At 36.8% G+C, this 25,772-nt stretch overlaps 1 protein-coding gene across 4 annotated transcripts in view; it reads right to left on the bottom strand.

Moving 5' to 3' along the window:
• LOC119653542 (A disintegrin and metalloproteinase with thrombospondin motifs 1) overlaps positions 1-25,772 on the bottom strand; it is a 414,702-nt gene that overhangs the window by 380,646 nt on the left and 8,284 nt on the right. The window contains exon 1 of one of the 4 annotated variants that reach the window (XM_038058223.1): positions 10,821-12,443. The exons of the other annotated variants lie outside the window; for them this stretch is intronic. The gene's annotated coding sequence lies outside the window, so the exon portion shown is untranslated. Of the gene's footprint in view, positions 1-10,820; positions 12,444-25,772 lie in introns of those variants that run through there. 4 annotated transcript variants of the gene reach the window in all.

Here is a 25,772-nt window from a genome sequence, read left to right as displayed (position 1 = left end):
AAGGGTTTTCCAGAATTTTTATTAAATGTTTATCTGGTTTCTTTTCTGCAGCTTCGACGTAAAAATGAGTATTCATTGAAGTGAGAATTGTCGAGGGACTTGTGATTTTCTATGCCTTAAATTGTCAGAAGACGCACTTTTAGTGCGGATTTTGTACACTAAAATTGCGTTGAATGACTATATGCGGTTATACCGAATGCGATGAGTGAGTGACAATATGATTTTGTAATCAGAGAAGAGGAAATCTGTAGTAAAGTTGATAAGCAAATACTTTCAACTATAACAATAACTGAAAACCATTGAAGATTCAATACTTCAATCACATATATTTGCCAAAGTACCAGAGTTTGAAATATTTTGCATAGAGTAAATTGCTTCATTTACATATAAAGGGACAAGAGCGACACCATATATATTTAAGAAATATATGTGTGATATGTGAGATATGAAAAGACAAAAAATTACTAGTTTCAAAAAGTTATAAGTTATAGTATAATAATAATAATCGTTGGCGCAACAATCCATATTGGATCAGGGCCTTGAAGTCGAACACACTTCATTCAAAACCGCACGGTACAATACAGTACACTGCAGGAGGAAATGTGGTCAGTATTGCGCTCGCCCATGATTATTACCCTGATTTGACTACTCATTCTAATCGCATATACGCCTCTTAAAAATTTCTCAACTTCATTCAGTTTCCGGTCTATGCCTCCCTTAATAAAGAACTCTAGACATCCGGTATCGTACCGAGGTCCACCAATTCGATATCCCTAAAAGCGTCCTAACCTACACCATCGCTCCATCTTAGGCAGGGTCTGCCTTATCTTCTTTTTCTACCATAGATATTCCCCCTATAGACTTTTCAGGCTAGATCATCTCCATCCATACCGATGAAGTGACCCGCCCGGCGCAACTTATTGTGCCGGATTTTATCCACAACCTGACGGTCATGGTATCACTCAGAGATTTCATCGTTATGTAGACTACGGAATCGTCCATCCGCATGTAGGGGGCCAAAAATTCTTCGGAGGATTCCTCTCTCGAACGCGGCCAAGAGTTCGCAATTTTTCTTGATAAGAACCCAAGTCTCCGAGTGATACATGAGGACTGGCAAGATCATTGTCTTGTACAGTAAGAGCTTTGAACCTATGGTGAAACGTTTTTGTAAGCTGAAATAGGGTCTGTTGGCCGCCAACAACCGTGCGCGAATTTCATCATCGTAGCTATTATCGGTTGTGATTTTCGACCCTAGATAGGAGAAATTATCAACGGTCTCAAAGTTGTAGTCTCCTATCTTTATTCTACCCGTTTGACCAGTACGGTGTGATGTTGTTGGTTGGTTGGTTTTCGGTGGTGACGGGTACTTGAAAAGAAGAATGAGGAAACCAAACGAATTTCTTAATCCGAAATTCACTGCTAGAGTACCGTTTCTAGCTGATGAATGATAGAAGGTAGTCCAACAAAGTAAAGGTTAGCAGCAAAATGGAAGCAATCATAGTTAGGCTGAATAAAATTAACGTTTAACATAAAAGCCGTGGTATTCCCTTATTTTTTGAACCATAATTTTACTTTTAATTTGAAAATTACACAATAGTCAATGTTCTTCCTTATTTGCGGCTCTGAACTAAACTTGCGGATAAATTCTGTATTTTCGTACACTACTAATATTTACTCATATATACTCTTCCATCCGATTTTATTACCACAATTCATTTAACTTGTTATTTACATATGGTTTGTTTAATGTATATACTTGTATTTTAGTATAACTCTCATCACCATAGTATACTGAAAACTACATCGCAGGTAAATATTATAAGCATATGTTGATTAAATTACTGCTATCGACAATCAATTGCATCTGAATAATGTGTGAAACAATATAATGAAGTAATAACTGTAATTGTATTCAAAGTACGGAAGTTGCGATGACTTTCTGGAGAAAGTTTCCAATAAAATGATGAATTTATTAGCAAAACATTCAAAGAAAAATAACGTAACTTTAACGATAGCACGCTTGCAGCCGGAGAGTTTCCACCCACATCCGTATTGATATTAGCTGGTGTTATGTACGCACATATCACATACAAAACACACTTGGAGAATTATTAAAGGGGCTGGCTAAATACCCACAACATAGAGGATAAAGTGTTTTTAATTAATTGAAGAACAAACCAGAAATAGGAAATTAGTTGTTTCAGGTATGGAAGATTTCGCGGTTTTCTGGTGAATGAAATAAATAAAATAATATTATAGTTTTCGATATTTCAGAGCTTAAAGCCAATCCTTTTATTTTCTGATGGGTTAGGGCGCAATAAATTCTATCTTGCGATACAACTTTGTTTTCATGCCTAAAACTGTGCTTCTTAAAAAAAATTAAAATCGAAAATGGTACAAAATCTTTATTATTTTTGCTTGAACCGATAGTGCAGTTATTGTCACAATTAAAATCCTTGCTCTTTCTGCATTTCCAAATTTCATATTGTGACAAGGAAGTTATTCATAAAGCGGCTCGATTGAATAACCACAGAAGGTAGTCATTTTTTTTACATTTTTTCTGTTGGATTGAAGGAACGAGAGTTGGTACATTTTGGTTCTTTACTTCCTTAGACCTATTCAAGTTTTCTACAGAGCGCAAAACCATGCACTTCAATGCATTTTTTTTTTTCTGTTAGATGCCTTCAGATAACCATAAAACTGAAATAAAATATGCATAGAAGTACTATAAAAGCGAATGCTGACTATCGAAGACAATGAACGGCGCTTCTTCGACTGTATGGACATTAAACTTGGGCCTCAATAGGTTACGGTGGGCGGGTCACTTAATCCGTATGGATGAGGATGATCCAGCCCGGAAAGTCTATAAGGGCAATATCTATGGTAGAAAAAGAAGACGAGGCAGACCCTGCTTAAGATGGAGCGATGGCGTAGGTCAGTACGCCAGACAGCTTTTAGGAATATCGAATTGGTGGTCCTAGGCGCAAAACCGGGATGTCTGGAGTTCCTTATTAAGGCAGGCCTAGATCGGATACCAGTTGTTGCGCCGTTGATGGTGATGATAAAAGTCAATGGAAAACAACCAAAATGGCCGATTCGGTTGCTGTCTAATATCATGCAGATTTTCGGAGGCATTCTTGACAACAGTATCCTCAATCGCGACATTGTTCAAATAATCTAATATAATAATCAAGCGCTGTTTTTTAAAAGCTGCGAAATGACTGATGCAATACACGATGCCCAGTTACTTCTGGAGAAACACTGTCAGAAGCATCGCCCTCTTTACATTTCTATTCTGGATCTAGAGGAGGCGTTTGACCGTGTGCCGCACAAATTTATTTGGTATGCTGCGGCACCTCCTAGTGTCAGAGAACTCGTGGAAAAATTGCGAGAGAGGCGTTCTCTTGTCAAGAATGGTCTTAATATCGAATTCGATGGGAAGCGACCGAAAATTCAGTCGAAACAACGTTGGCTTGATACGCTAAATGTTTTGAGAGCCTCTCGACTTCATTATCAGATTTATAAACAAAAAAAAGCGTAATTGATTGAGATGAGCTGACCCTGCATAGAAAAGAACAAAAGCTAAAGAAGAAGAATACATTTTATTTTTTTGCTTTTATCACGTCAAGCCCGAAACCGTTTACGCTCAACATTCTTTTAAACGCTTCGTGTGACCAACTACCATCCTTTTAAAAAAATGATGGGTTTCTTCATGTTTCAGCGCCGCTAAATGAACTGTTTTTGTAAGTTCATGAGGAATTCAAATATCAATGTTATTTAAGTGTCCAAAATTTATTTAACTGCAAGAAAACTATCAGCGCGGTGTTTTTTAAATTCCTTTTTGGCCTGGACGTTTTCTTGGAGTATTGCCACTATAAAGCTCACATAGTTTTTCTCAAACTTCGCTCGCATTATTCGTTTTACGGATGTAAAAGAGTAAAATATGGTGAAAGTGCACACCTTGCTGTTGCATTTTCAGTTTGCTTGGAGATCTCTAAAACTTGACCAAATCGCTCAACTTTTCTAAAGAATGAAGCTTAAACCCTCAGCTATCAAACAACGTATGTCAAACATATATGTATCTTAAAACCCCTAGGCTGTCAAAACTGTACCAACAATGTGCAATAGTTGGAAGAAAACTACAATCGCTTTTCACTCAATCCAATATAATCTGACTTTGATGTACTTGATTTCAAATTATTTTTAAATAAACCTCAAAAAGCTCTTGTGACCATGATCTGTTAGTTATATTGAATGAATGAGTAGTATAATTTCCTTTTGATCTCGACAATTTTCATTTCTATTCATATTTAAGCAAAGAGAAATCAAAACACCCCAACCCTTATGCTCAAAGGGCTTCAAGTAAGACTCGCATCCTAAACCTGGGCTCTGTATGAGCCAGAGCTTATAGTCTATCAGCTTCAGTCCAAAAAGTCTTTTGAGTTCGATGTTTCTGGCAACAATTTCTGATAATTATAACGGTCTAAATTTATGGCATACTTTAAGACCAAGAGGTCAAAGATACAGTGTGAAAATGAGGAAGCTATTCAAACAAAGCAAGTTTTTCAAAGAAAACCGAAATTAATTTACTCCTGTCACTTTAAACGGCACTTTGCACAAGCAAGGATTTTGGATCGAAAAGTGCTGACCCACTTGCAGTCAATGAGAAATATTCAATTCAGATGCTCGTAATCTAACAAAGACTTTGCATAAATTTCGTTCACTAAAGAAAATAACTGTTGTTGAGAGTGATTTTTTAATCTACCGCCAAGGTCAAAAATGTTATGAGTAGAACTAATTTTCTCAGACAGCTCAAACGCAGGAGCTAATTTATCTTGCGCTCTGAAATTATTCACGATGAACTTTGTGAAAAATAAGCAACTAGATGTTTTTATGTGTGTGTGAAGAGACGTATATAGATTTTGCACCTTCCTCTCTCATATATATGATAAAACTACAATATCTTCAAAATTACAACCATTTTATTGTTGAGAAAACAACGTGTTTTCGCTCTTTTTTCGGTTTTAACATCTATTAGATACACGCTAACCAACTATGCATGTCTGTGAATACACCACACAAAATTTGCAAGATTGATGTCGAATTTTTCTTTCTTTCGAAAGATAACCAAGTATTTCTTAACATTTTCTTTTCATATTTGCCGCAACTGAGAATTGTATTTGCATTTCAAATCAAACAGGGGCCAAACGGCCGAGAGACCTTTAGAGCTTCTTCAATGATTGACTTAATTTACGTTTTATTTACATGAACTAAGATTAAACACGTACAATATGTTTAATGATTTTGAGGTAGAGTGTAGAATTCTGTATTACATTGTCGCATTCATCAATGCATGAATTCATGTCGTCCACCTTTAGATTGTAGTTGACCTGAAAAACTCAAGCGAGTCTGTCGAAAATTTCTCATGTAAAGGTTTTGTTACCTATCTGTATACATATACTGAGTGGGATAAAGCAAATTGGATTTTTCTGATAAAATTTAAAAAAAATTAACAAATAAAGTGGAACTAGAGGATAAAATTCCCTTGCTTGAAATCCGTCTCTATATTTCAATCAGGAATGAATTTTCTTCATGGACGTAATTGGGAAATTCTCCTGAATATAATAATAATTCATTCAAGAAAGTTTTGATGTACTGTCAAAATATTTTATTTAGGGTTTGTCTAAGTTTAGCAATCATTCTCAAAAAATATACATTTGACATTATTTTTATAAATAAACCTGACCATTTTTAACTTGATCGCTTTAATTCCCAGAAATCATTATAAGGTTTAGGAAAATTATAAGCTTTTATCACTTTTAACGAAACAGTAAAAACCAACCTTCGTTCTAAAAAACTCGGCAACATAAAATAATATTATAAGTGGGCTACCTTATTTTGCTACTAGCCCTGAACTAGTAAAAGCAAGCAACATAAGTAAAGAAATGTAGGCACTTTGTCGTTAAAACATCTTGAGGAAAGTAGATATAGACAGATATATCATGCTTCCTTTATGGGCATTTCTGATTCGAGCATGGGAACCACGATTATCTATCACAAAAGTCAGATGCATATGATTTTCAAGTTGGAAATGCTCCGAGGAAGGGGGGACCTTGGGAATATTAATATTAGGCATAATGAAAATTGTTTTGTTTACTTTTTAATGTGAAAATAGTCAGAATACCTGAAGTTCAGTTTTGTGTTCACCTTATGTAAGTAACTCTCTATATACATTTTTCCAGTCGTACATTGCCAAGAGCGCAAAATATTCCTTCATATATTCCTAAACTCTAAAATATACATATGTAAAAGCATATTAAAGACAACTATTGTGCTCATACTAAACAACAATTGATCTAACGCATCTACGCTCCGTGCACAAAAGCATACATATATGTAGGTAAATTAAATAACGCTGGCACTACTACACACATGTCCATTTTATTGAACGCTACTCGCAAACTTCATTAGCACATAAATATACATCCACATTCCTGTCTCCAGTAATTGATACTGATATCCAAATAGCTAAAAAGCCTAGGAAGCAAAACTAAAGTTCCCATAGACCCCGCCTTTCATTTGAGTTGACTTTATATGATGATGACGTCATACACGCCTCAGAGTGCAATAAATTCACGTAAAATGCAAAATGCTGACCTCCTATAACTTTGTTATTAATTGTTGAATTGTCTTCAAACTTTTCAGATATATGCTCCATAATATCGCCAATGCTGATGCCAAATTTTGTACTTCAAGAAAGAACTTGATGGGGGTTTCGAATAAATTTCTAAAATATGGTAATATATAATGACATTATTAACTTCATTTCTGCAGATTTCAGAATGGGATGTATTTTGAGGCCCATGTTTCATATAGATGCATTACTGTTATTTCAGATTTTTCAATTAGATAGGTTCCGAGAATGAATTCTGTTTTATTTTTTGGGTCACACGTTTTGAGTCCTCACCCACCTTCACCCACTATCAGAAGTAAAATCAGTTTCGAAAAGTACTAATCAAGTCCTTTCATCTGATTCCCCGCAAGATGATGTCCAGTCAACAAAATGTTACACCCCCTTTTGCGTATATGGGGGCACACTATTCAAACTCAACACAAAATGGCGCCACTTGCTATATGGAAAGCAATTCACAGCCCACACCTTCTCTTCAAACTTTGTGAAAAATGGTTCAGCCGTTTTCGAGTAAATCATGTGTCGCAGACAGGCAGACATTGAATCGGTTTTTATAAGGTGTTGTTTTCCACAAAACCTTGTAGGGAATCTTTTATTTCCAAAAACGGGCAAACAATCGGAATACATTTCATAATGTTGGCAAAACCTTCGGATTTGACAATCTCGACGATGGCAATATGATAAAATCGTTGGAGTCCCACGGGGAGAACATTTTAATTGGAAGCAATAGTGCTGTTTCTTGAGGCGACCCTAAAACGAAAGTGACAGGAAGCCTGCTTTAGGAGGTTTCAAAAAAGCGCTTTAACTCCATTTTTTAGCAAGGAAAAAAATGAATTGAACTCAGCAATTTTTTTTGGGGTTTTTAACATTAAAATTTCCGAAAAAAAAATTGTTTTTAGTTAAAATATCTCATGACATTTAGTTGTCATGGGAATTTGTTCAGCACCATCTCGCTGGAGTTTTACAATGGCGTGTAAAATGCAGCTCTTTTGTGAAACGAAAAAAATTGAGCTTTTAAAGTTTACAGAAAAGATTTATCTTTGACAATAGAAACCTTTATTAGAATTACAAACTTTGCAGGGAGAAATAAGCAATCGAATTATATAACTATGAAAACCTTTATAGTGAACTTTTAATGTAATAATTGTCAATTCGATTTCTGATCAAACCTCTGTTTCTTTATTTGTTTACTTTAAGAGGTAAGATTATAATGTTTCACTTGAATAAAGTATTTTTCAATACAGCAGCGATTAGCTGTCGAATAAAAAAAAAATTATAATTTATAAATTTTGTTTCCCAGCCAACAATATGGAGAAAGTAATAATAATAAAGAGAAATAATAACATTTCCTTGTTTAATCAATTAATATAACGAATATTACCACGCATATATTTAAAGAAAATGAATTTATGTTTTTGGGAAAAATACTCCCCCTTGAATAACGCAAAAGTTCCACTGAATATAATGTAAAAAAGCAATTAGTTAAATGGATCTGGAGTTATTCCCATATGCATGCGCGTCCAACAATTGATATGAATTAAAAAAAGGTCTCGCCCTCATAAGGGATGAATTTACGCTATTAAACGAGAACTTGATCTATGCAAAGAAATACTTCGAAAAAAAGAAAGATGTATTCATGTTGGAATAACCTCTTAACATCTTAAGAAACAAGTCGGGAAACCGGAAGCTAGACACTTCAGGTATGAAAGGTTTTGTGTATTTCTTTTATAAATAGATTTTTGTGTGCATTTGTCCCATTAGTATGTAGCACGTAATATATGCATATTTTCAAGTGATATTGACATTCATAGCCGTGATCTACGGTGATACGTGATTTTAGAGTGAACTTAAGCGGGGTTTTCTTGTCAATTACTAAAAATGATAGTAATGCACTATTAACTTTCCTTGAACAGGTATCGGTATAAAAGTTATTTCGGATCCTAGGCAGCCCCCTGATTTTTTCAGATTTTTCGGTAGGGTAGTTTCTGAGAATGGATTCGTTAAAGAAATGATCACTTTTTAATTTAAGTGAGCATTATAATATCGAAATATATATAGGTGCGATTCACCCTTTAATATGGCATGGTATTGGCTGAAATCCCTCTTTCCTACTAGTTTCCATGACGTACTTCTACGGCGACTCATTCGTTGGCCATCTTAGGATAGTAGATTTCATCGTTTGGCGTAGACAGCAATGGAATTGTCGCCATTCGTCAGTGTGTGACCTATCCACTGTCAGTCCCACCTTCGCATCAACACATCCACGAGTAACTGGTTTGTGCACTGACGAAGTTCCTCATTCGAAAGTATATCAACGAAGACTTGAAATTTTTGCCTAACAATGGTAGTCATTTTCCATGTGCGACTCCCATATGGTAACATAGAAAGAGCATTAGTACAAAACAGTCTGATTTTGCTGTTGGTGTTGCGATAAGTGCATGTAAAGCGTTGCGACAAAGTAGCGAAACGGATCCAGTGCTTCGGCAAAAACGACGTTTGCAAAGTATGTCAATTAATTAACGCATTCAATATTCTCCCTAATGATGCAAAGAGGAAGAGTTCAATGACCCTTCACACTTTGAACCTTCAATCTGACTCTACTTCCCTCCTCCTCCAAATCCAGAACTATTTGGTCAAGGTCCATGATACCGAACGAGAACAAAAAGACATAATCGGAGTACTTGAAAGAAGTGATGTTATTGCCATAAAGCGGGCTGCTTTTTGTTCATCAAGCCTTCAAAGTGTTATTTAATGAGTTTCGAAAGATTATTCTAGTTATTACCTTCATAGTAATGGGGAGCCCGGAATTAAATCCCCAATTGTCGCACACAAGACGGGTGCCCCTTTTTTGCGAATCTTAACGAACATCGCTTTCTTCCATTCTCCGAAAAAGTTCTCGAATTGTCATAATATCCAAGCAGTTTAGCAAAACACATACGTATATTTTTTAAGAATTGCGCCGCATCCACTTGATATCGGACCGCATCCACTTGTTATCGGACCAGACCAAATAAGGAGCAACTTACTTGCTCTTCTTTGGTCCACGTGACAGAAGCGGACCGCAGATGTTAAATGCTCACTTATATAATTCGCAGAACCCGACATGACTGTGGATTATATTGAGCGTAAATCCGCCCATACTACTAAAACCACATATAGCATAAGAAACAAATATTAGACCCTAATAAATACCTTTTGAATTCCTTGAATTATGAACTCGCTGGTACAATAGTGTGCAACTATTCAAATTTCACTCAACATTTGAAACTCTTAACAAAGCTCAAAGCCTAAAAAAAAATACAGTAACAAGAATCAAGTTACTTTAATCTGTCCTGACCAGCAAGAAGATTACACATATTTTGATTAATAGTTAGTGTTAATCACTAAGGAGCACTTTCCGGAAATGTGAAAATTAGTCTTGAACTTTACTGACAGTAATTTCCTCGAAAAGAGGCAGCTTCTGGAAAAGACTATAAGGCTAAGTTATTATACTACCTAACAATACAGGTCTGCAAAAAACAAATGTAACAATAATAACAAAAATGTTGCGAAATTCTTTTCAACATCCGGTGAATTCACCACACTGCAGCAGAAGAACATGCATGGAATTTGCTGGTTTGTTTCAATTAATTTCAGACAATTTGGTCGAAATTTACTTCCACAAGGGCACTGAAACATAAAATTGGCTTGAAGTATTCTACGATCTCAAATAAGTCAATTATTCATAGAAGGGAGCAGAACACTACAAGAGTTTCTGGGGTCGTATATAATTTCTATTATACTATAACTTATTCTATTAATAATGGTAAAATTTCAACCAAGATCTTCAGAACTTCAGAACAGAAGCTGAAAATAATCATAAAATAATTATAATTATATATAAAATTAAGCCTAAGTATGTTTAAGTAATATAATGGACCACTTTCCCCAAAAATATGATGATTATGCTATTTTTAATTAATCTTTTAAATACATTTTCCTTTTTATGAGCAAGAAAATTAAATAGATTGCCTTCTTTAATTTTTCCTATGAACGTGTCATATGAGTTGTAGTTTCACCAACAAATCAATAATCAAAGTTGCAGAAAAATTATTTTACAAACAAATATTAATATCTATATACTATATACCTTTAAATCAGCTACTACAATTAATTACTATCCTAAGCCTGCATTTATAGTTATTCCAAAGATTCGATAGTTGCTCCGCCTCACTTCAATCCACTTAATCCCAATTAAAATTGGCCGTTCGGAAAAAAATTCTACACTCTTTCACTATAATTTTCAAAGTATGCACGTGTTTATCCAATTTCTAGAGATTTGTCTGCAGATGATATGCACTTTTCATTATATTTCCTTGTAGAGCTATCTTAATCCCATTTCTATCTCATAATCATATTGATAATGTGGCTCTTGGTGAAATGAGAAAACGGCAGTGTTAATCACGTCACCACTAACAACATATTTTATGGATACACATAAATCACACAAAATCGATTTTATCGATACGTTCACGTTCACTGGTCGTTGAAATTGTTACACTTTTGATTACAGCATCAAAACGTAACGACCGATCTGATCACAAACCAAGATACACGGAGAAAAGATAGTTCCGATAGTGCTGCATATACTAACATAAGGTGTCCGCAAGCGCGCGAAATTCAAATTTAATTAGATCGATACAGTTCTTATAGTACATACATGTGGGAAAAGCAACGCGAGTCGCCAATAATTGTATTATTCACTGATCATGATAGTTTTTCTTCTGGTTTTTCCATGCATAGTAAATTGTTATTATTTACTTATGTCTCTTCCGCGATTTTGTTTTAGCTCACTCAACTTATTGCAGAAAATACACGCTCACTTTTATTTTCGTAGTATGCATCGGATAACCATAAGAGTTTGTATGCTCGGAATCGCGTACGAGGCTGATCGTGAGTAGTATTATTATATTACAAATTCACTTTCTCTTACGAACACAACAAAAGCAGTATCGTTGACTTATAGGTGCAATGGACAATACTTCTTGTTTCATATATTTCCCATTAAATGTTAGAATTAAAAGTGGATTGGCCGAAAATGCACAAATCGGGTCAGGTATTTGAATCGGATCAAAAATTTGATCAGCCAATTTCAATGGAACAGATGAGGCACATAAATATACTTAGAAACATTCAAGTGTGCTTAGATGAGATTCTCGTTATCAGCAAAGGGGCACGATAATGAGTGTCAATATATTTATAATACTTATTAGCTTGTGAAGTTCAAAAATATGCGATAATTCCAGTCACATTAACAACAAAATCACGAGCGAATCGATCACACACACGCTACAAAACGGAACATTCAGTCCAGTATTACAAAATCTCAGATACCCACGATGTGAAACGAGAAAAAAGTAAAAGTAATGCAAGTCGCCAGATTGGATTTCCGCACGGTTGTGCTTTTCCAGCAGAAATAAACACCAAATAAGAAAATTTAACTAAACACACGGATTATTTTTACAAATATCGGAAACGGATAGCAGTAGACACTAAAATGTAATTTCTTAAAATAAATTTTTCCGCTAAAATGCCGAGCGAATAAGTGAAAAGGTTTCACTATCTATCTTTGAACTTCTTGATGACTGTGGCCGTCGACTTAAACTGGTCGGCACACACTAAAACTGAAAACGAAATCTTTGAAATCGCAAGTTATAATAATTCCTTCTTCTTGTATCTTGTATCTACCAAAACCCAAACCAAACAGCACAAAAGAGCTATGAGTTGCGGGCTTGTGACGACAACCACGACGACGGCGGCGACGGTCGTGGCCTAGCTTAAATTCAAGCTCGTTGCTTGCTTAAGATACTCAATATGAAAAGTAACGAAATGAAACCGAAAGGTGAGCCGCCAGGTGAGCTGAAAAAGTTTTAAGACATCACTGGATGCAGAAGTGAGCGTGGAGTAGCGCTGTATCTAAGCTAACGCACTGAGTATGCTAACTTAGCTCACTATCGCTTTTTTCAGACATCATAGCTTTTTTCCATGCTAACCAGTAATAGTAGCAGCACCAGTAACAAGCGCATAATTTACCATTCGTGAATTTAACCCATCAGCGGTCACTCATGGGCAGCGCTTCTATTAACATGAAATGGTTTAGCTTTAGGTTAAAGAATGAAGCCCGAATAGCTAGATATCTGATGAGTTTTGGTATTATCTTAAGTCGTGTATCACGGAAGTAACCTATATTGAATTTCCTAGTAGATCATGGGGTTATTATTTCATAAAGATATAACGACGCGCAATTACTGCTATGATGTAACCAACAGATACACTTATTTTTAACCGTTTAAAGAAAAATAATATTAATATCCCAAACCAAAAAATATTGAAAAATTTGCTGTATTTCAAGGTGGTTAGCGAGCATTCTGCCAATACGATTTTCTGAAATAAGTCAGTAAACTTCAATAAAGGTTGCAATAAATATTTTCATGAGAAGACCGGCAAATGCCGTGACTTTATTCGATTTGGGGACATTTATGACCAAGGTAGATTTTTGTGAGAATAGTGTGGATCTGCATATTATGGCGATAAGAGTTCCACCTCTTGAAAAGCATCTTATGATTTTTTTTCTTCTAATTTCTTTTTTTCTTTTAATTTCCTAAAATGTCTCATTAACTACTCAAAAATGATGCCCTGTATTTTTGAAAAGAATTTTTTTTTAAATGGTCAAAAAGTACATTTTGTCAGTAAAGTCTTTGGTGTCGATTTGCAGGTACAACAGAAGCGAATTTCGCCAGTTAACTTTAAAGTTTACTTTATTTTTAATATTGGTTTATGGATTATCGGTATTTATTTATCTTTTAAAGTCAGTCACTAGATGTCTTTAGTTCTTGGATATTCATCCCGAAATAAGAAATGGTACCAAATGTCCATTAGAAAACGCAAGATAGGTCTTTTATATTATATATATACACTATATATTATAACAAGTCGGAAAACGGCAAGCTCGCGCTTCGGGTATAAAGGTTTTGTGTTCATCTTATGTAAGAAATTAATAACATTTTTCTATCCGTATGTAGCTATAAATCCAACATATTCCTTCATATTTTTCCAAACTACGAGACATATTACAGCCATAGACATACCTTAAACAAACAAACTACCTATTTCTGAATACTGTATACATATGTAAACGTATATAAATTGATCGTACCCATATTTCCGATTTACTTCTATCTATCTGAATTAGGCACTATCCGCAAACTCCATTAGCAGGCATATACTATATACCTACATACACACATCTCTGGTTGGAGTAATTACAATTCACATACAAATGACTAAAAAACCAAAACAAACAGACCCCATTCATAAGAACTCATTTCGTTGTGGTATTGACGAATTGATATGTGATGATGACGTCATGCAGCTTGTAGAGTGCACGAAATACACAAAAACTGGTGAGTTTTACCCCGTATTTTCCTCAAACTTGACCAAATTGTGTTCTAAAATGTGGAAATATACTACTATAAAATTTATTTGTGTGTGTGATTTTTTTCAGATAATTCGGTTGGCTAGGTTCTGAGAACGAGACCTATTACACTTTTTGGGGGTCATATTTTGAGCCCTCACTCCCCAACGTTTCACTCAATATCAAATATTGAACCAATTTCGAAAAGTACTAACTGAGACCTTTCATTCGATACCCCACATGGCTTAATTCTGTGAAAAAAAATTGCATCCTCCATTCACATGTATGAGGAGCCCCCTTAAACTTAACACAAAATGGCGGCACTTACTACATGTAAAGGGAACACCAGATTACATACTCTTAACAATTTTCATGACAATCGGTCTAGCCGTCTCCGAATAAATCGGGTGCGACAGACAGACAGATAGACGGACAGACAGACACCGACTCGATTCTAATAAGAGTTTGTTTCATACAAAACCTTAAAAATGAGCGGAGCTATACGTAGAAACTGCAACTCAATTGAAAATATGAAAAAACCAATTTGAGCCATGCTTTTTTCTAAAATTTCTACAAACAAGAAGCCCCAACATCATCTATTCCCCAGCTTGGCATAAAAAGCAATCAAAGAAGATCAAAGTAATCACGGACCTGGTCCAGCAATGGTACTGGGAACCCCCACCCAGACAACGAATAACATCGTTTTACATTAAATTTAAGATTACATGCAAAAGAGGGATGTAAGCTTTTCTCACCGACAGTATTTGGTGTGGATATCAATTGAAAGAATGGTTAAAGTATTCATACTTGAAAACATATCGTTCTATAACATGCCAGTGGTTTCTCAAAGATAACATTACTTCACCAGGATAGTCTCCTAGAAAAGATAATTATTTGACTACACCGGACTGCAAAACTCAGCAGCAGCTTATATATACTGGCGCCACTATTATTGTGTGGATATTATTTTTATTTATTATTTGTGTCCGAATAGCTGAGTGGTCAATACACAGGGCTGCCGTGCGGAAGCTCACGGTTCAAATCCCATTGGTGGCAGTGGATTTGACGTCGGATACCAGTCGACTCAGCTGTGAATAAGTCAAATCAGGGTAATGATCTCTGGCGAGCGCAATGTTGAATACATTACCTCCTATAGGGTAATCCTATAGCGTACCGTTACGTTCTTGAATGAAGTGGTCTAACACACTTCAAGGCCTTAACCAATTAGATTGTTGTGCCAACGATTATTATTATTATTTAGAAGAAAAAATTGAAATCTCAAAAAATATATCCTTATCTGTCTGTCTGTCTGTCGATCAAGCTTTCGACGTGTTCCTTGATGCGTTCTAGGATTATTTTAGCTATTATCTTTTCGATGGAAGCGAGCTTACAGGAACCCTTGTTATTGTCCAAATAGGAAGACAGACAGACTGAGAAGCTTAGTTTTGTTTATGTTTATCTTCAGTCTGGGACCAGATCCTTCTCCAAATTCAAAATCATTCGACCAAGGCCAATGATGAATGGCTGAGGTTATTCCTCCATAGTCGAGGTATGTCATAGTTCATTGAACTCTTCCAATCAAGGCAGCATGAAACGAAAAAATGCAACCTTGGTGGACTCCACCTCGTAAGCTTTTCCTTATTGTTTTGCATATGGAAAATGGGCCTCGTAGTATTATAATATATTATAGTTTAGTAAAATAGTTTTCTGGCTATCTCAATCCACTACGAAGTTATGATTACTTTAGTATTTTTCTAGGGATAGTGGACCTTACCACAAAAAGGTGTGTGTTCTTAAATTTTGGCAAACTTCTTTGTGTTTTTGTCACCATTCCGACAAAATAGAACACCAAAAACTGGATGTTTCAAATGTGAAAGGTGTGGTGTATTTTTATGTAGAGAACCTGGAGTGTATGACAGTAGTTTCGCTTGCGCATAGTTAAAAATTCCTTTCGTGCAAAATTTACATCTCTTTTGCATGTAACTGTAACGTGACCAACTTAGGCTTAACTCGAAATTTCAAGCGTGGACCGAACATTTTTCCTCAATTAAAAAACACTGAAAGCAAAAGTCAGTGCCTCTGTAACGTAATGAGCAGAAAATGAAAATGAAAATGCTTCCATACATAAAAATGAATATACACTTTTTAAATAAGCATGGGAGAAACAGCAAAAGTGTTAATTCATTATGGAAAACAATGAGAATGCTAGAAAAATGACGTTAATCTAACCTAAAATTTCAATGAGATAATTTTTAATTAGTTGTTAAAGGCACCACTGGTGTATCCCCCTTTTAGTAGTAGGTTTTATAAAAATTATCATATCAATGGTATTTTCTTCCATAAATTCTAACAGGCGTAGCGGTCTTGCAAACTGTAATATGTTCGACTGCATATTGTCTGATAAAAATCAATTAGTTATCGGACCGAAGGAATGGGAAAATTACTAAATAAATTATGAAGAAAGCAAGATTCTCTAGACAAGAAAATTTAATCTGCAAACATTCTTTCAAAATTTAATTGGCGATGGAGGAAAAAAGTCTCAAGACAACAGTTAGCTTATAGCTAAATAAAACAAGATTTTGTTTTACACAAAACCTTAAAAAAAGGATCGGTTCAGCTGAAAGCAATAAGAAATAAAGTACTTATGTTAGGTATATTAGTTACGATAGTAGATAGTGGCGTGAAGTAAACTCCGGTGAGTTTTGATGTTTCGATGAATTTATAACAATTAGATATACATATAAGGCACATTCTTAACACCGAGTACTACCTAAAATGAATAAAATTTTGAAAGTTTCTCCAGATTACCACTACTGGCGAAAACGATTTAAAAAGCTCCAGCTCCATATTCCATATTCCAAACTTGAAAATTATGACATTAGGACTTTCAACGTATGCGACCCAGTCAACCCTTTATTTTGTCTGACAAGACTTACAATACATGGGAAATTGACAGAGAAGGAGCGTTTAGAAGTCGGTTGGAGAAGGAAAATTTTGAACTTAATTATATGACAGAACAGTTATGAACGGTACATCAAAAGTGATTTCTTTTATGTTTATTACTGCCTCTTAAGAAAGAGATATTGTACAAGAACTTTATTAAAAATCGATTCACAATTTGTATATTTATTCGAAAAATTATTAGAATGCGGAAGAGCCTAAGGCCACAAAAAGGAAATCAGGGATAAAAATATGCTAGGCATATCTTTTTCTCTTCTCTTTCAAGTGTATAATCCGACAAAAGATGGTAATTCCACCTAAAATCTGAGTCTCAAATGCAACTAATTTTAAGGTTCACCCAAATGATAATGTAGTATTTGGTCGAATTAAGAATATTCACTTCAAGGCCCCCTTAATTTTATTTCATATAATATTCGTTGGCGCGACAATCCAATTAGATCAGGATCTTGAAGGGTGTTAAAGCACGCCATTCAAAATCGTAACGGTACATTACTGTTACCTGACTAAACTGGTATGCGACATCCAGTTACGATACAAATATTTTACGCTATCAAAAGTGCTTGGCAATATGAATCATGATATAAAATGTAATACTGGAAAAATTCTTGTAAATCTTAATTAAATAACGAACGAAAAACAATCAAGGGATTAGGTCATTGTAGAAATATTTGTTAAACTCAATCTTTTACTGAGAATGCCCTAACACCTTAAGAATGACATACCTAAAGAATTAAGGGATTAAGGGTTAAACACTAGCTTTTACTGTTATTGAAGGGGGTTATTCTCTTTCAACGAATTTTTCGTAAGGAGCTGAAAAAAGATACCAATGCGAAAATTTCACCATATATTTATTAATATCCTAAGCATATGTAACACTTTCTTGATACAGATATCATCGTTCATTCTGGAAGTACACGGCAACAAATACACCCATCTCCAAAAAATGCGTTTTTCGGGTGCCACGCTGGAGAGCGCTTTGTTCCTCTTGGAGAAAAAAATTAAGCAGAATTTTAACGTGTGAAGGGTTTGCAAACTAGGATTATTAAAAAATATTGAAAGGTAAATTTTTGCTGCTTTTTAAACTTTTTTTGTAAATTTTGGTGTGTTTTTCGGCTGCGTCAATATATAAAAAAATTGCTCTATGAATTCCAATTATCCTAGTTTGAAAGGAAGTACAAAGGATTTTTACAATATATTGCATAGTTCTTTTATAAATAATTTTCGAACGAAAATTTAGATTTATTGTCTGAATCGATAATCGATATCGAAAAAATACTGATTCAATTAAAATTATAATCGTGGTTCGGATGATAGAAGCAAGTATACAGAATAATAAAATGTTTGTTTTTTTTTTCTTTTCAGACTACTGCAAACAGTGATATGCTTTCCACTAATCACTTACCTAGGAGGAGTCTCTTTTGACGACAAAAAACAAAGAATTAATTTTTTTATCATAATTCGAGACCACAGTAATAACATATAAAAACAAGTCGGGAAACCGGAAGCTTGACGCTTCAGGTATAAAAGGTTTTGTGTTTCCCTATGTGAGGAGCATAACGTAGTTCTCCATTGGCTGATGGCATTGGCCCCAGGTATATAAATCGCTCAGATCGGGGCAGGTTGCTGCCATTCCCAAAACTGAGCGATTTAAATATCTCAAGGGGCTGGTTACTGCCATTCCCAGAACTGAGCGATTTAATTATCTCGAGGGGCAGGTTACTGCCATTGCCAGAACTCAACTATTTAAAAATCTATAGTCAATGCTATCAACCAATGGAGAACTGCGTTATGAAATTGCTTCACGCGTTAACGCTACCTGGATGAGGTAGCATTCCACAACTGGTGTTCTTTGTGATCGACGTATCAGCGCACGTCCAAAATCTGAAATTTACTGCAATGTCATCCGTCTGCCGCTCTCTATAGTTCTGAGTGTTGACCGACTATAAAAGACAATGAACTGCGTCTTGAGGTAATGGGAACGAACATGTTGCATCGCACCGGTGGGGTGACACGTTTCGATCACGTCTGAAATGAGGCGTTTTCGATGGTCTGTTCACGTAATTCACGCTAACGAGAATTTACTTACCAATATTGGTCTGAACATCGAAGTCAATGCTAAGCAACCAAAAAGCCGGCCGAAACAACGGTGGCTTGACACGCTGGATGGGGATTTAAAGGCCCCGCAATTACATTCTGATCAGACAATTGATAAAATAAAATGACGAAAACGATCACGACGAGACGACCCCGCTTGTGAACGGAACAAAGGCTGAAGAAAAAGAAAAAGATGTGAGGAGCGACGAGCGCGCAACAGCCCCGTGTCACATAGCTGAAAATTCCATTGCCCTCTACTTTTTAAAAAGAGTTTTAAATAAATCATTTGATGGAAACCCCTGTATTGATAATGGTCAACCTCATACGCTCCACACTCTGAGTTTAATATTATTAGCAAATGCCAAGAATTTAACCAACATCAAATATAAACAAGTCGGGAAACCGGAAGCTAGACGCTTCAGGTATGAAAGGTTTTGTGTATTTCTTTTATAAAGAGATTTGGGTGTGCATTTGTCCCATTAGCATGTAGCACGTAAAATATGCATATATTATGTGAAAATAGCCACTTTCAAGTGATATTGACATTCATAGTCTCGAATTTGCAGAGAAGCGACAGCTTTGACTTAGTATTACTTTGTTAGTAATTGTGCGATTTTCACCAAATTTGGCAGAATCATGCTATATACTATAGCCTATATTGTTGCAAAATTTGGTGATTCTAGGGTGAACATAAGGGGGGTTTACCTGTCAATTACTAAAAATTATAGTAATGTACTATTATTAACTTTATTTGAACAGGTATCGGTATGGAGGGTATTTCGGAGCCTAGGCACCATATAGTGACAGCCCCCTGATTTTTTTCAGATTTTTCGGTTGAGTAGTTTCTGAGAATGGGTTCGTTAAAAAAATGACCACTTTCAACCCCCCGCACCCCCCACCTTTTCAACAAATGTCAAAACTAAGACTGGCTTCGAAAAGTAATAATCGAGACCTTTAATTTGATACCCCACATGACTATATTTGATGAAAAAAAAATTTACACCCTCCCTTTGCATGTATGGGGACCCCCCCTTAAATTGGACGTAAAAGGATGTAACTCACTATATGCATGAGCGTTCATAGTTCCCACCTTTCTACCAAATTTGGTGCCAATCGCTACAACCGTCTCCGAGAAAAATGCGTGTGACGGACAGACAGACAGACGGTCTGGATGCTGTTCCCAATAGAGCCCTTAAACTCGCTGTTAAGACCAGACCCGACTGGTTTATCAGCGTGTTTGAGACATGCATGATAGAAGGAATTTTCCCCGATCGGTGGACAAGGATGGACTATCGGAGCGACAATTTGGATTTCGTCAAGCCCACTCAACGATCGACGCCGTAGACGTTGTTTTGAAGCTGGCTCGAGACGCGATGTCGTCTAAAAAATGCTGTGCCGTAGTGACGCTGGACATCAAAAATGCGTTCAATTCCGCAAGCTGGGAGTGGATAAAAAGTTCACTGGCTAAAACGGGTGTCCCTAGTTACTTGACTAAGCTCCTCAACAGTTACCTTTCGGAGAGGACACTGTGGTACGACACGGATGAGGGATCCAAGCAGTACACCGTCACCGCAGGAGTACCACAGGGCTCAGTGTTGGGTCCTCTCCTGTGGAACGTCATGTACAATGGGGTCCTTGTCCTTCCCGTGCCAAATGAGGCCACGATAATTGGTTTCGCAGATGATCTCGCTGTGGTTGTCGTCGCGAAAGAACCTGAAGACATCGAAATGTACGCTAACGAAACCATTAGCGCCATAAAAGCGTGGCTGGAGATGGTTCAGCTTGACCTCGCGGAACAAAAGACGGAGGCGGTCTTGATTACCAATCGTAGGAAGAGGAATACGATTAATATTCGCGTTGGTGGTCACGTCATCACTTCGAAGCCGGTTATCAAATACCTGGGGGTGATGATTGACGCTAAGATCAATTTCAGGGGACATCTGGACTATGCCTGTGAGAAAGCGGCAAATACAGCGTATCATTAGCGCGGATGATGCCTAACATTGGAGGCCCAAGGTACAGTCGCAGATTACTTGTAGCCGGAGTGGTTCGCTCCACACTATTATACGCGGCACCAGTTTGGGAGGAAGCATTAGCGTGTGAGAGTAATCGTAGGAGAGTAAATATGACTTACCGTTTAGTGGCGCTAAGGGTGTACAGCGCCTTCAGAACAATATCAGGCGAGGCAGCGTGTGTTATTGCGGGAATGATCCCGATAGACATTCTGGCAAGTGAGACACGCTGCCTGTACGAGACAAGGAAAATGAATCCTCTTGAAAAGGATGCAGAATGCCGAAAGGCGGCAAGGCGAGAGTCGCTGGAAAAGTGGCAGAAACGGTGGGATGACTCGCAGAGGGGTCGCTGGACCCACACTTTGATTCCCCGTATTGAAGAGTGGATCCGGCGACGACACGGTGAGATTAACTACCATCTGACGCAATTCCTGTCAGGACATGGCGGTTACAGGAGGTACCTGCACCAATTCAGGCTGGATGATTCTCCCTTGTGTCCTGAATGTGGTTGCACACCTGAGGACCCGGAGCATGTTATGTTCCACTGTCCACGATTTCTCTCAGAAAGGAGGAGTCTGGAAGACTCCCTGAAAACCACTCTAAGCCCGCAGAATATCGTCGGGGAAATGTTGAAATCGGAGGGAAACTGGTGTGCGGTGAACACCGCCATCAAACGAATACAAGAAGAACTGGCAAGAGCGGAGCGCGCAAGGAGGACGCGAAGAACGGAAGGCGTGGTCGCGTAAAGCGCAGTCCACCCCGCGAAGTAATGCTTTGCGGCGGTCCCGCGGGGAAGGAAAAAGGAGAAAGTGGGGGTGGTTTTAGTGGGTGAGAATCCCACACGCTGCTGCAACCTGGCGCGGCAGTGTCTTTCTAAGATTTCCACCTCCATCCATAAAAAAAAAAAAAAAAAAAAAAGACAGACAGACAGACAGACGGACAGACAGACAGACAGTAAACCGATTTTAATAAGGTTTTGTTTTACAAACAAAACCTTAAAAAGGCTTAGGGAGAATTAGATTGTTCTTGAATGGAATTTTAATATTTCACTCGAGTTTCAATTCTTCTCGTTAATTATGACGTCGGCATCTTATTTGTATGGCTTAGGATGCTGTTAATTAGCACGAAATTGATAAGGTTGAACTTCTATAACTTTGACACTAATAGTTGGATTTTCATGGAACTTGGCATATGCATGCACGAGACTGTCTTCTATGCCGGTACCTAGGATGAACTTAAGGGGAGTTTTTTAGTCAATTTCTAAAAGTTGATAATATACTATAATATTAGTAAGTTTATTTGAGCAGATACCGGAATGGGACATCTCTCGAAGATTAGATTTCACATAAGTGTTTTACACAAAACCTTAAAAAGGACTACGGAGAAGTAGATTCTTCATAAATGCGACTTTATTATTTCACACGAATGTCAATTATTCCTGGTAATTATGACGTCAGCATCTGATTTGCATGGCTTTGGAAGCGGGAAGTTCGCGCGAAATTGCTAAGTTTGAACTGCTACAACTTTGGCGTTAATTGCCAGATATACGATATTATCCTCTATGCTGGTACAAAATTCGGAAGTCCTAGGATGTATTTAAGGGGGCTTTTTCAGTAAATTTCTAAAATGTAGTAATATACTATTAGTAAGTTTATTTGAACAGATATCGGAATGGGATATATTTTGGGGCCTAGATTTCATCTAGGCGCACCACCCTGATTTTTTTCGAATTTTAAGGTTGGGTAGTTTCCGAAAATGAGTCCTGCCTCACTTCAAGTGCGTACATTTTGAGTTGTTACTCACGCACTTTGCAATTTATGCCAAAACTAATGTCAGTTTCGGAAAGTACAAATCAAGACCTTTCATTTGATACCCTACACAACTATATGCGGTGAAGAAATTTTTGAATCCCCCCTTTGCATGTGTGGGGAACCCCCCTTTAAACCTCACCTAAATTTATGCCACTCGCTGTATGCGTGGGATTTCATAGTTCCCATCTGTCCATCAAATTTCATTCGGATCGGTTTAGCCGTTTTGTAGAAAAACGCGTGTGACAGACAGACAGACAGACAGACATTGAATCGATTTTAATAAGGTTTTGTTTTACAGAAAACCTTAAAAATGAAAAGGTTACATTTTTTTCCCACAAAAAATTCTAAACAAGCAGGAAGCTGGGAGCTCAGCGTTTCAGGAATAAAATCGTTAAGAAATGAAAGTACATTTGACTGCAGAACTATCCCATTTATCAATAATTCGTAGTGTATATGTTTAACATGTCACTACTCACTTTAGTGTGACATTGATATTTAGTATTTTGGGTTTCAGTGAATTTACCCGGAAAAGACAACTTTGAGCTACTGTAACTTTATCAGTAGTAGTAAAATTTTGATTGATTGGGAACATCATGCTTCAAACTACCGTCCACATCACTGCAAATTTTTATAACTCTAGGATAAACTCAAGGGAGATTTCTAATCATTTTCCCCCAAAAATGGCAAATTGTTATTACTATTATATTATTAACTTAAGCCTTCGTTTTGGTAGTATCTAAGAATAGGTCCATTAAAGAAATAATCACTTTCGACCTCCCATACTCCCCCCTTTCCAACAAATGTGAAAAACTAAGAGTAGCTCCGAAAAGTACTAATCAAGACTTTTCATTTCATACCCAACAGGATCATATTCGGCGAAAAAAGTTTGCATTTATGAAAACCTCATTTTAAAATCAACATGAAAAGATATAACTTACGGCATTTATGGCATATATGGCCGTTGACAGTTCCCATCTTCTTACCAAATTTCTTGTCAATCGGTTTCTGAGGAAAGTGCGTGTGCAAGACAGACATTAATAATAGTTGGAGGGTTGGGTCAGTGCTCTAGAGCGTGTTAGGGCATTTCATTCAATGCCGCATTGCACTTGCCCGAAATTATTACACTGATTTGACAGCTGAGTCGACCGGTATAAGATATTACAAATGCCTCTGCCAGCAATGGGGTTTGAACGTTCCACTACGATAATTTTACAAAGAACATTATCGCTATTCTCTCTTTGTTATTGGTGACAGCCACTCTCGCTGTTTTTCAATTTTCCTCGCAACACTTTCCTCTTTAAGGAACCACCACATTTTGTCACCTGTTTTCCAAGATGGTGTACTTCCAAGAGAGTCTGCACTGATTCTACTCTAGAATTCATGAAAGTATCATCCGGTTTTTCAAGAGAGCCCACATGACCGACTGACCCCTTTTAAGCACTCTACACCGCCTCGATGTTCAGTTCCTTACAGTATGTTCTGAACTTTCCATTTGACAAGAAGATAAGAAGGGGAAGGCAGGAATCCTTATATTTCTTGAAGTTTGTACTAAATTGAAGCATTTTAATATTATTTGCAAAAGTCATTAACCTTACTTTTTATAAGAAAGCATTTCAGTAAACAATTATCAAAGATCAATAGAAGCATAGCCTTGATAATAAATACGTAATCAGCAACTACTTCGGTGGACAATTTGAAACACTGTGGGATTTTGAAATATTCGAACACTAAATCATAACACTGTAATTCTGCTTATCCAAGAAACGAAAATGCTATATTTTCATCGGAGGAGAAAGTCTTCCTTATATTAAACTGCACACTGAAGCCGTTTGTCTTGGACTTGGAGCAGTAATTAAAATATGTGCGACTTGCCTAAGATTCCTCAAGATTTTGTTAATAGAATTTTATACTCTAATAGAAAATGCAGACGAGGAAATAGTTGATTAATTTTATGAACCCGAGAAAGGACATGTGACCTGTGGTTGAGCCTGTGTGAAGTTTTTATATAAACATGTCCAAGAACATTAGTTGACCATACCCATTGGAAAAAGGCGACTTTTTTTTCACGGTGTGAAACTTTTAAATGGGTTGCTGTCGAGTTCCATCAAATTAAATGCCAGAAAACGTAATAATAGATCCATCCCGGACCCTTTTCAAAAAAGTGCCGAGCTTGAGAGGTTTCGATCGTTGCATATAGGCTAACAAGGTTCATCGCGAACTCAAAAAAAAAATAATAATACAAAGGTGAAGACCAAATCGAAACGATACTTCCTTCACGACCGAACAAATAAATGGACTGAAATGTGAGTCCATCAAAGATAAGGGGTATTCAGTTTTGCTATATTAGAGCATCAAAACGATAAAAACACCCAACTGTCAAATGGCATGTTCACGTAGGATACGCAAGTTTGCACCGAGAAATGGTAGGGACGGTGTCAATAAGTGCTTAATAATCGTTGACGCAACATTCCATATTGGACCAAGGCCTTCAAGTGTGTTAGAACACTTCATTCAAGACCGTAACGGTACACTACAGTACACTGTAGGAGGCAATGTGGTGAGCATTGCGCTCGCCCGAGATTATTACCCTGATTTGACTCAGGTACTCATTCACAGCTGAGTCGACTGATATCTAAAACACAGTCACGATAAAACACCCCGCTGCATCAGTAAGATTTGAACCGCGACCTTTCCCTACGACATCCCAGTGCTCTAACTGCGTAAGCCACTTGATCTGGACACAGATGTGT

The sequence above is a fragment of the Hermetia illucens genome, chromosome 4, assembly GCF_905115235.1.
Source record: "Hermetia illucens chromosome 4, iHerIll2.2.curated.20191125, whole genome shotgun sequence".
Classification (NCBI taxonomy): domain Eukaryota; kingdom Metazoa; phylum Arthropoda; class Insecta; order Diptera; family Stratiomyidae; genus Hermetia; species Hermetia illucens.
The sequence above is the reverse complement of the archived record's forward strand: the minus strand, read 5'-3'. Positions and strand labels throughout refer to the sequence as shown.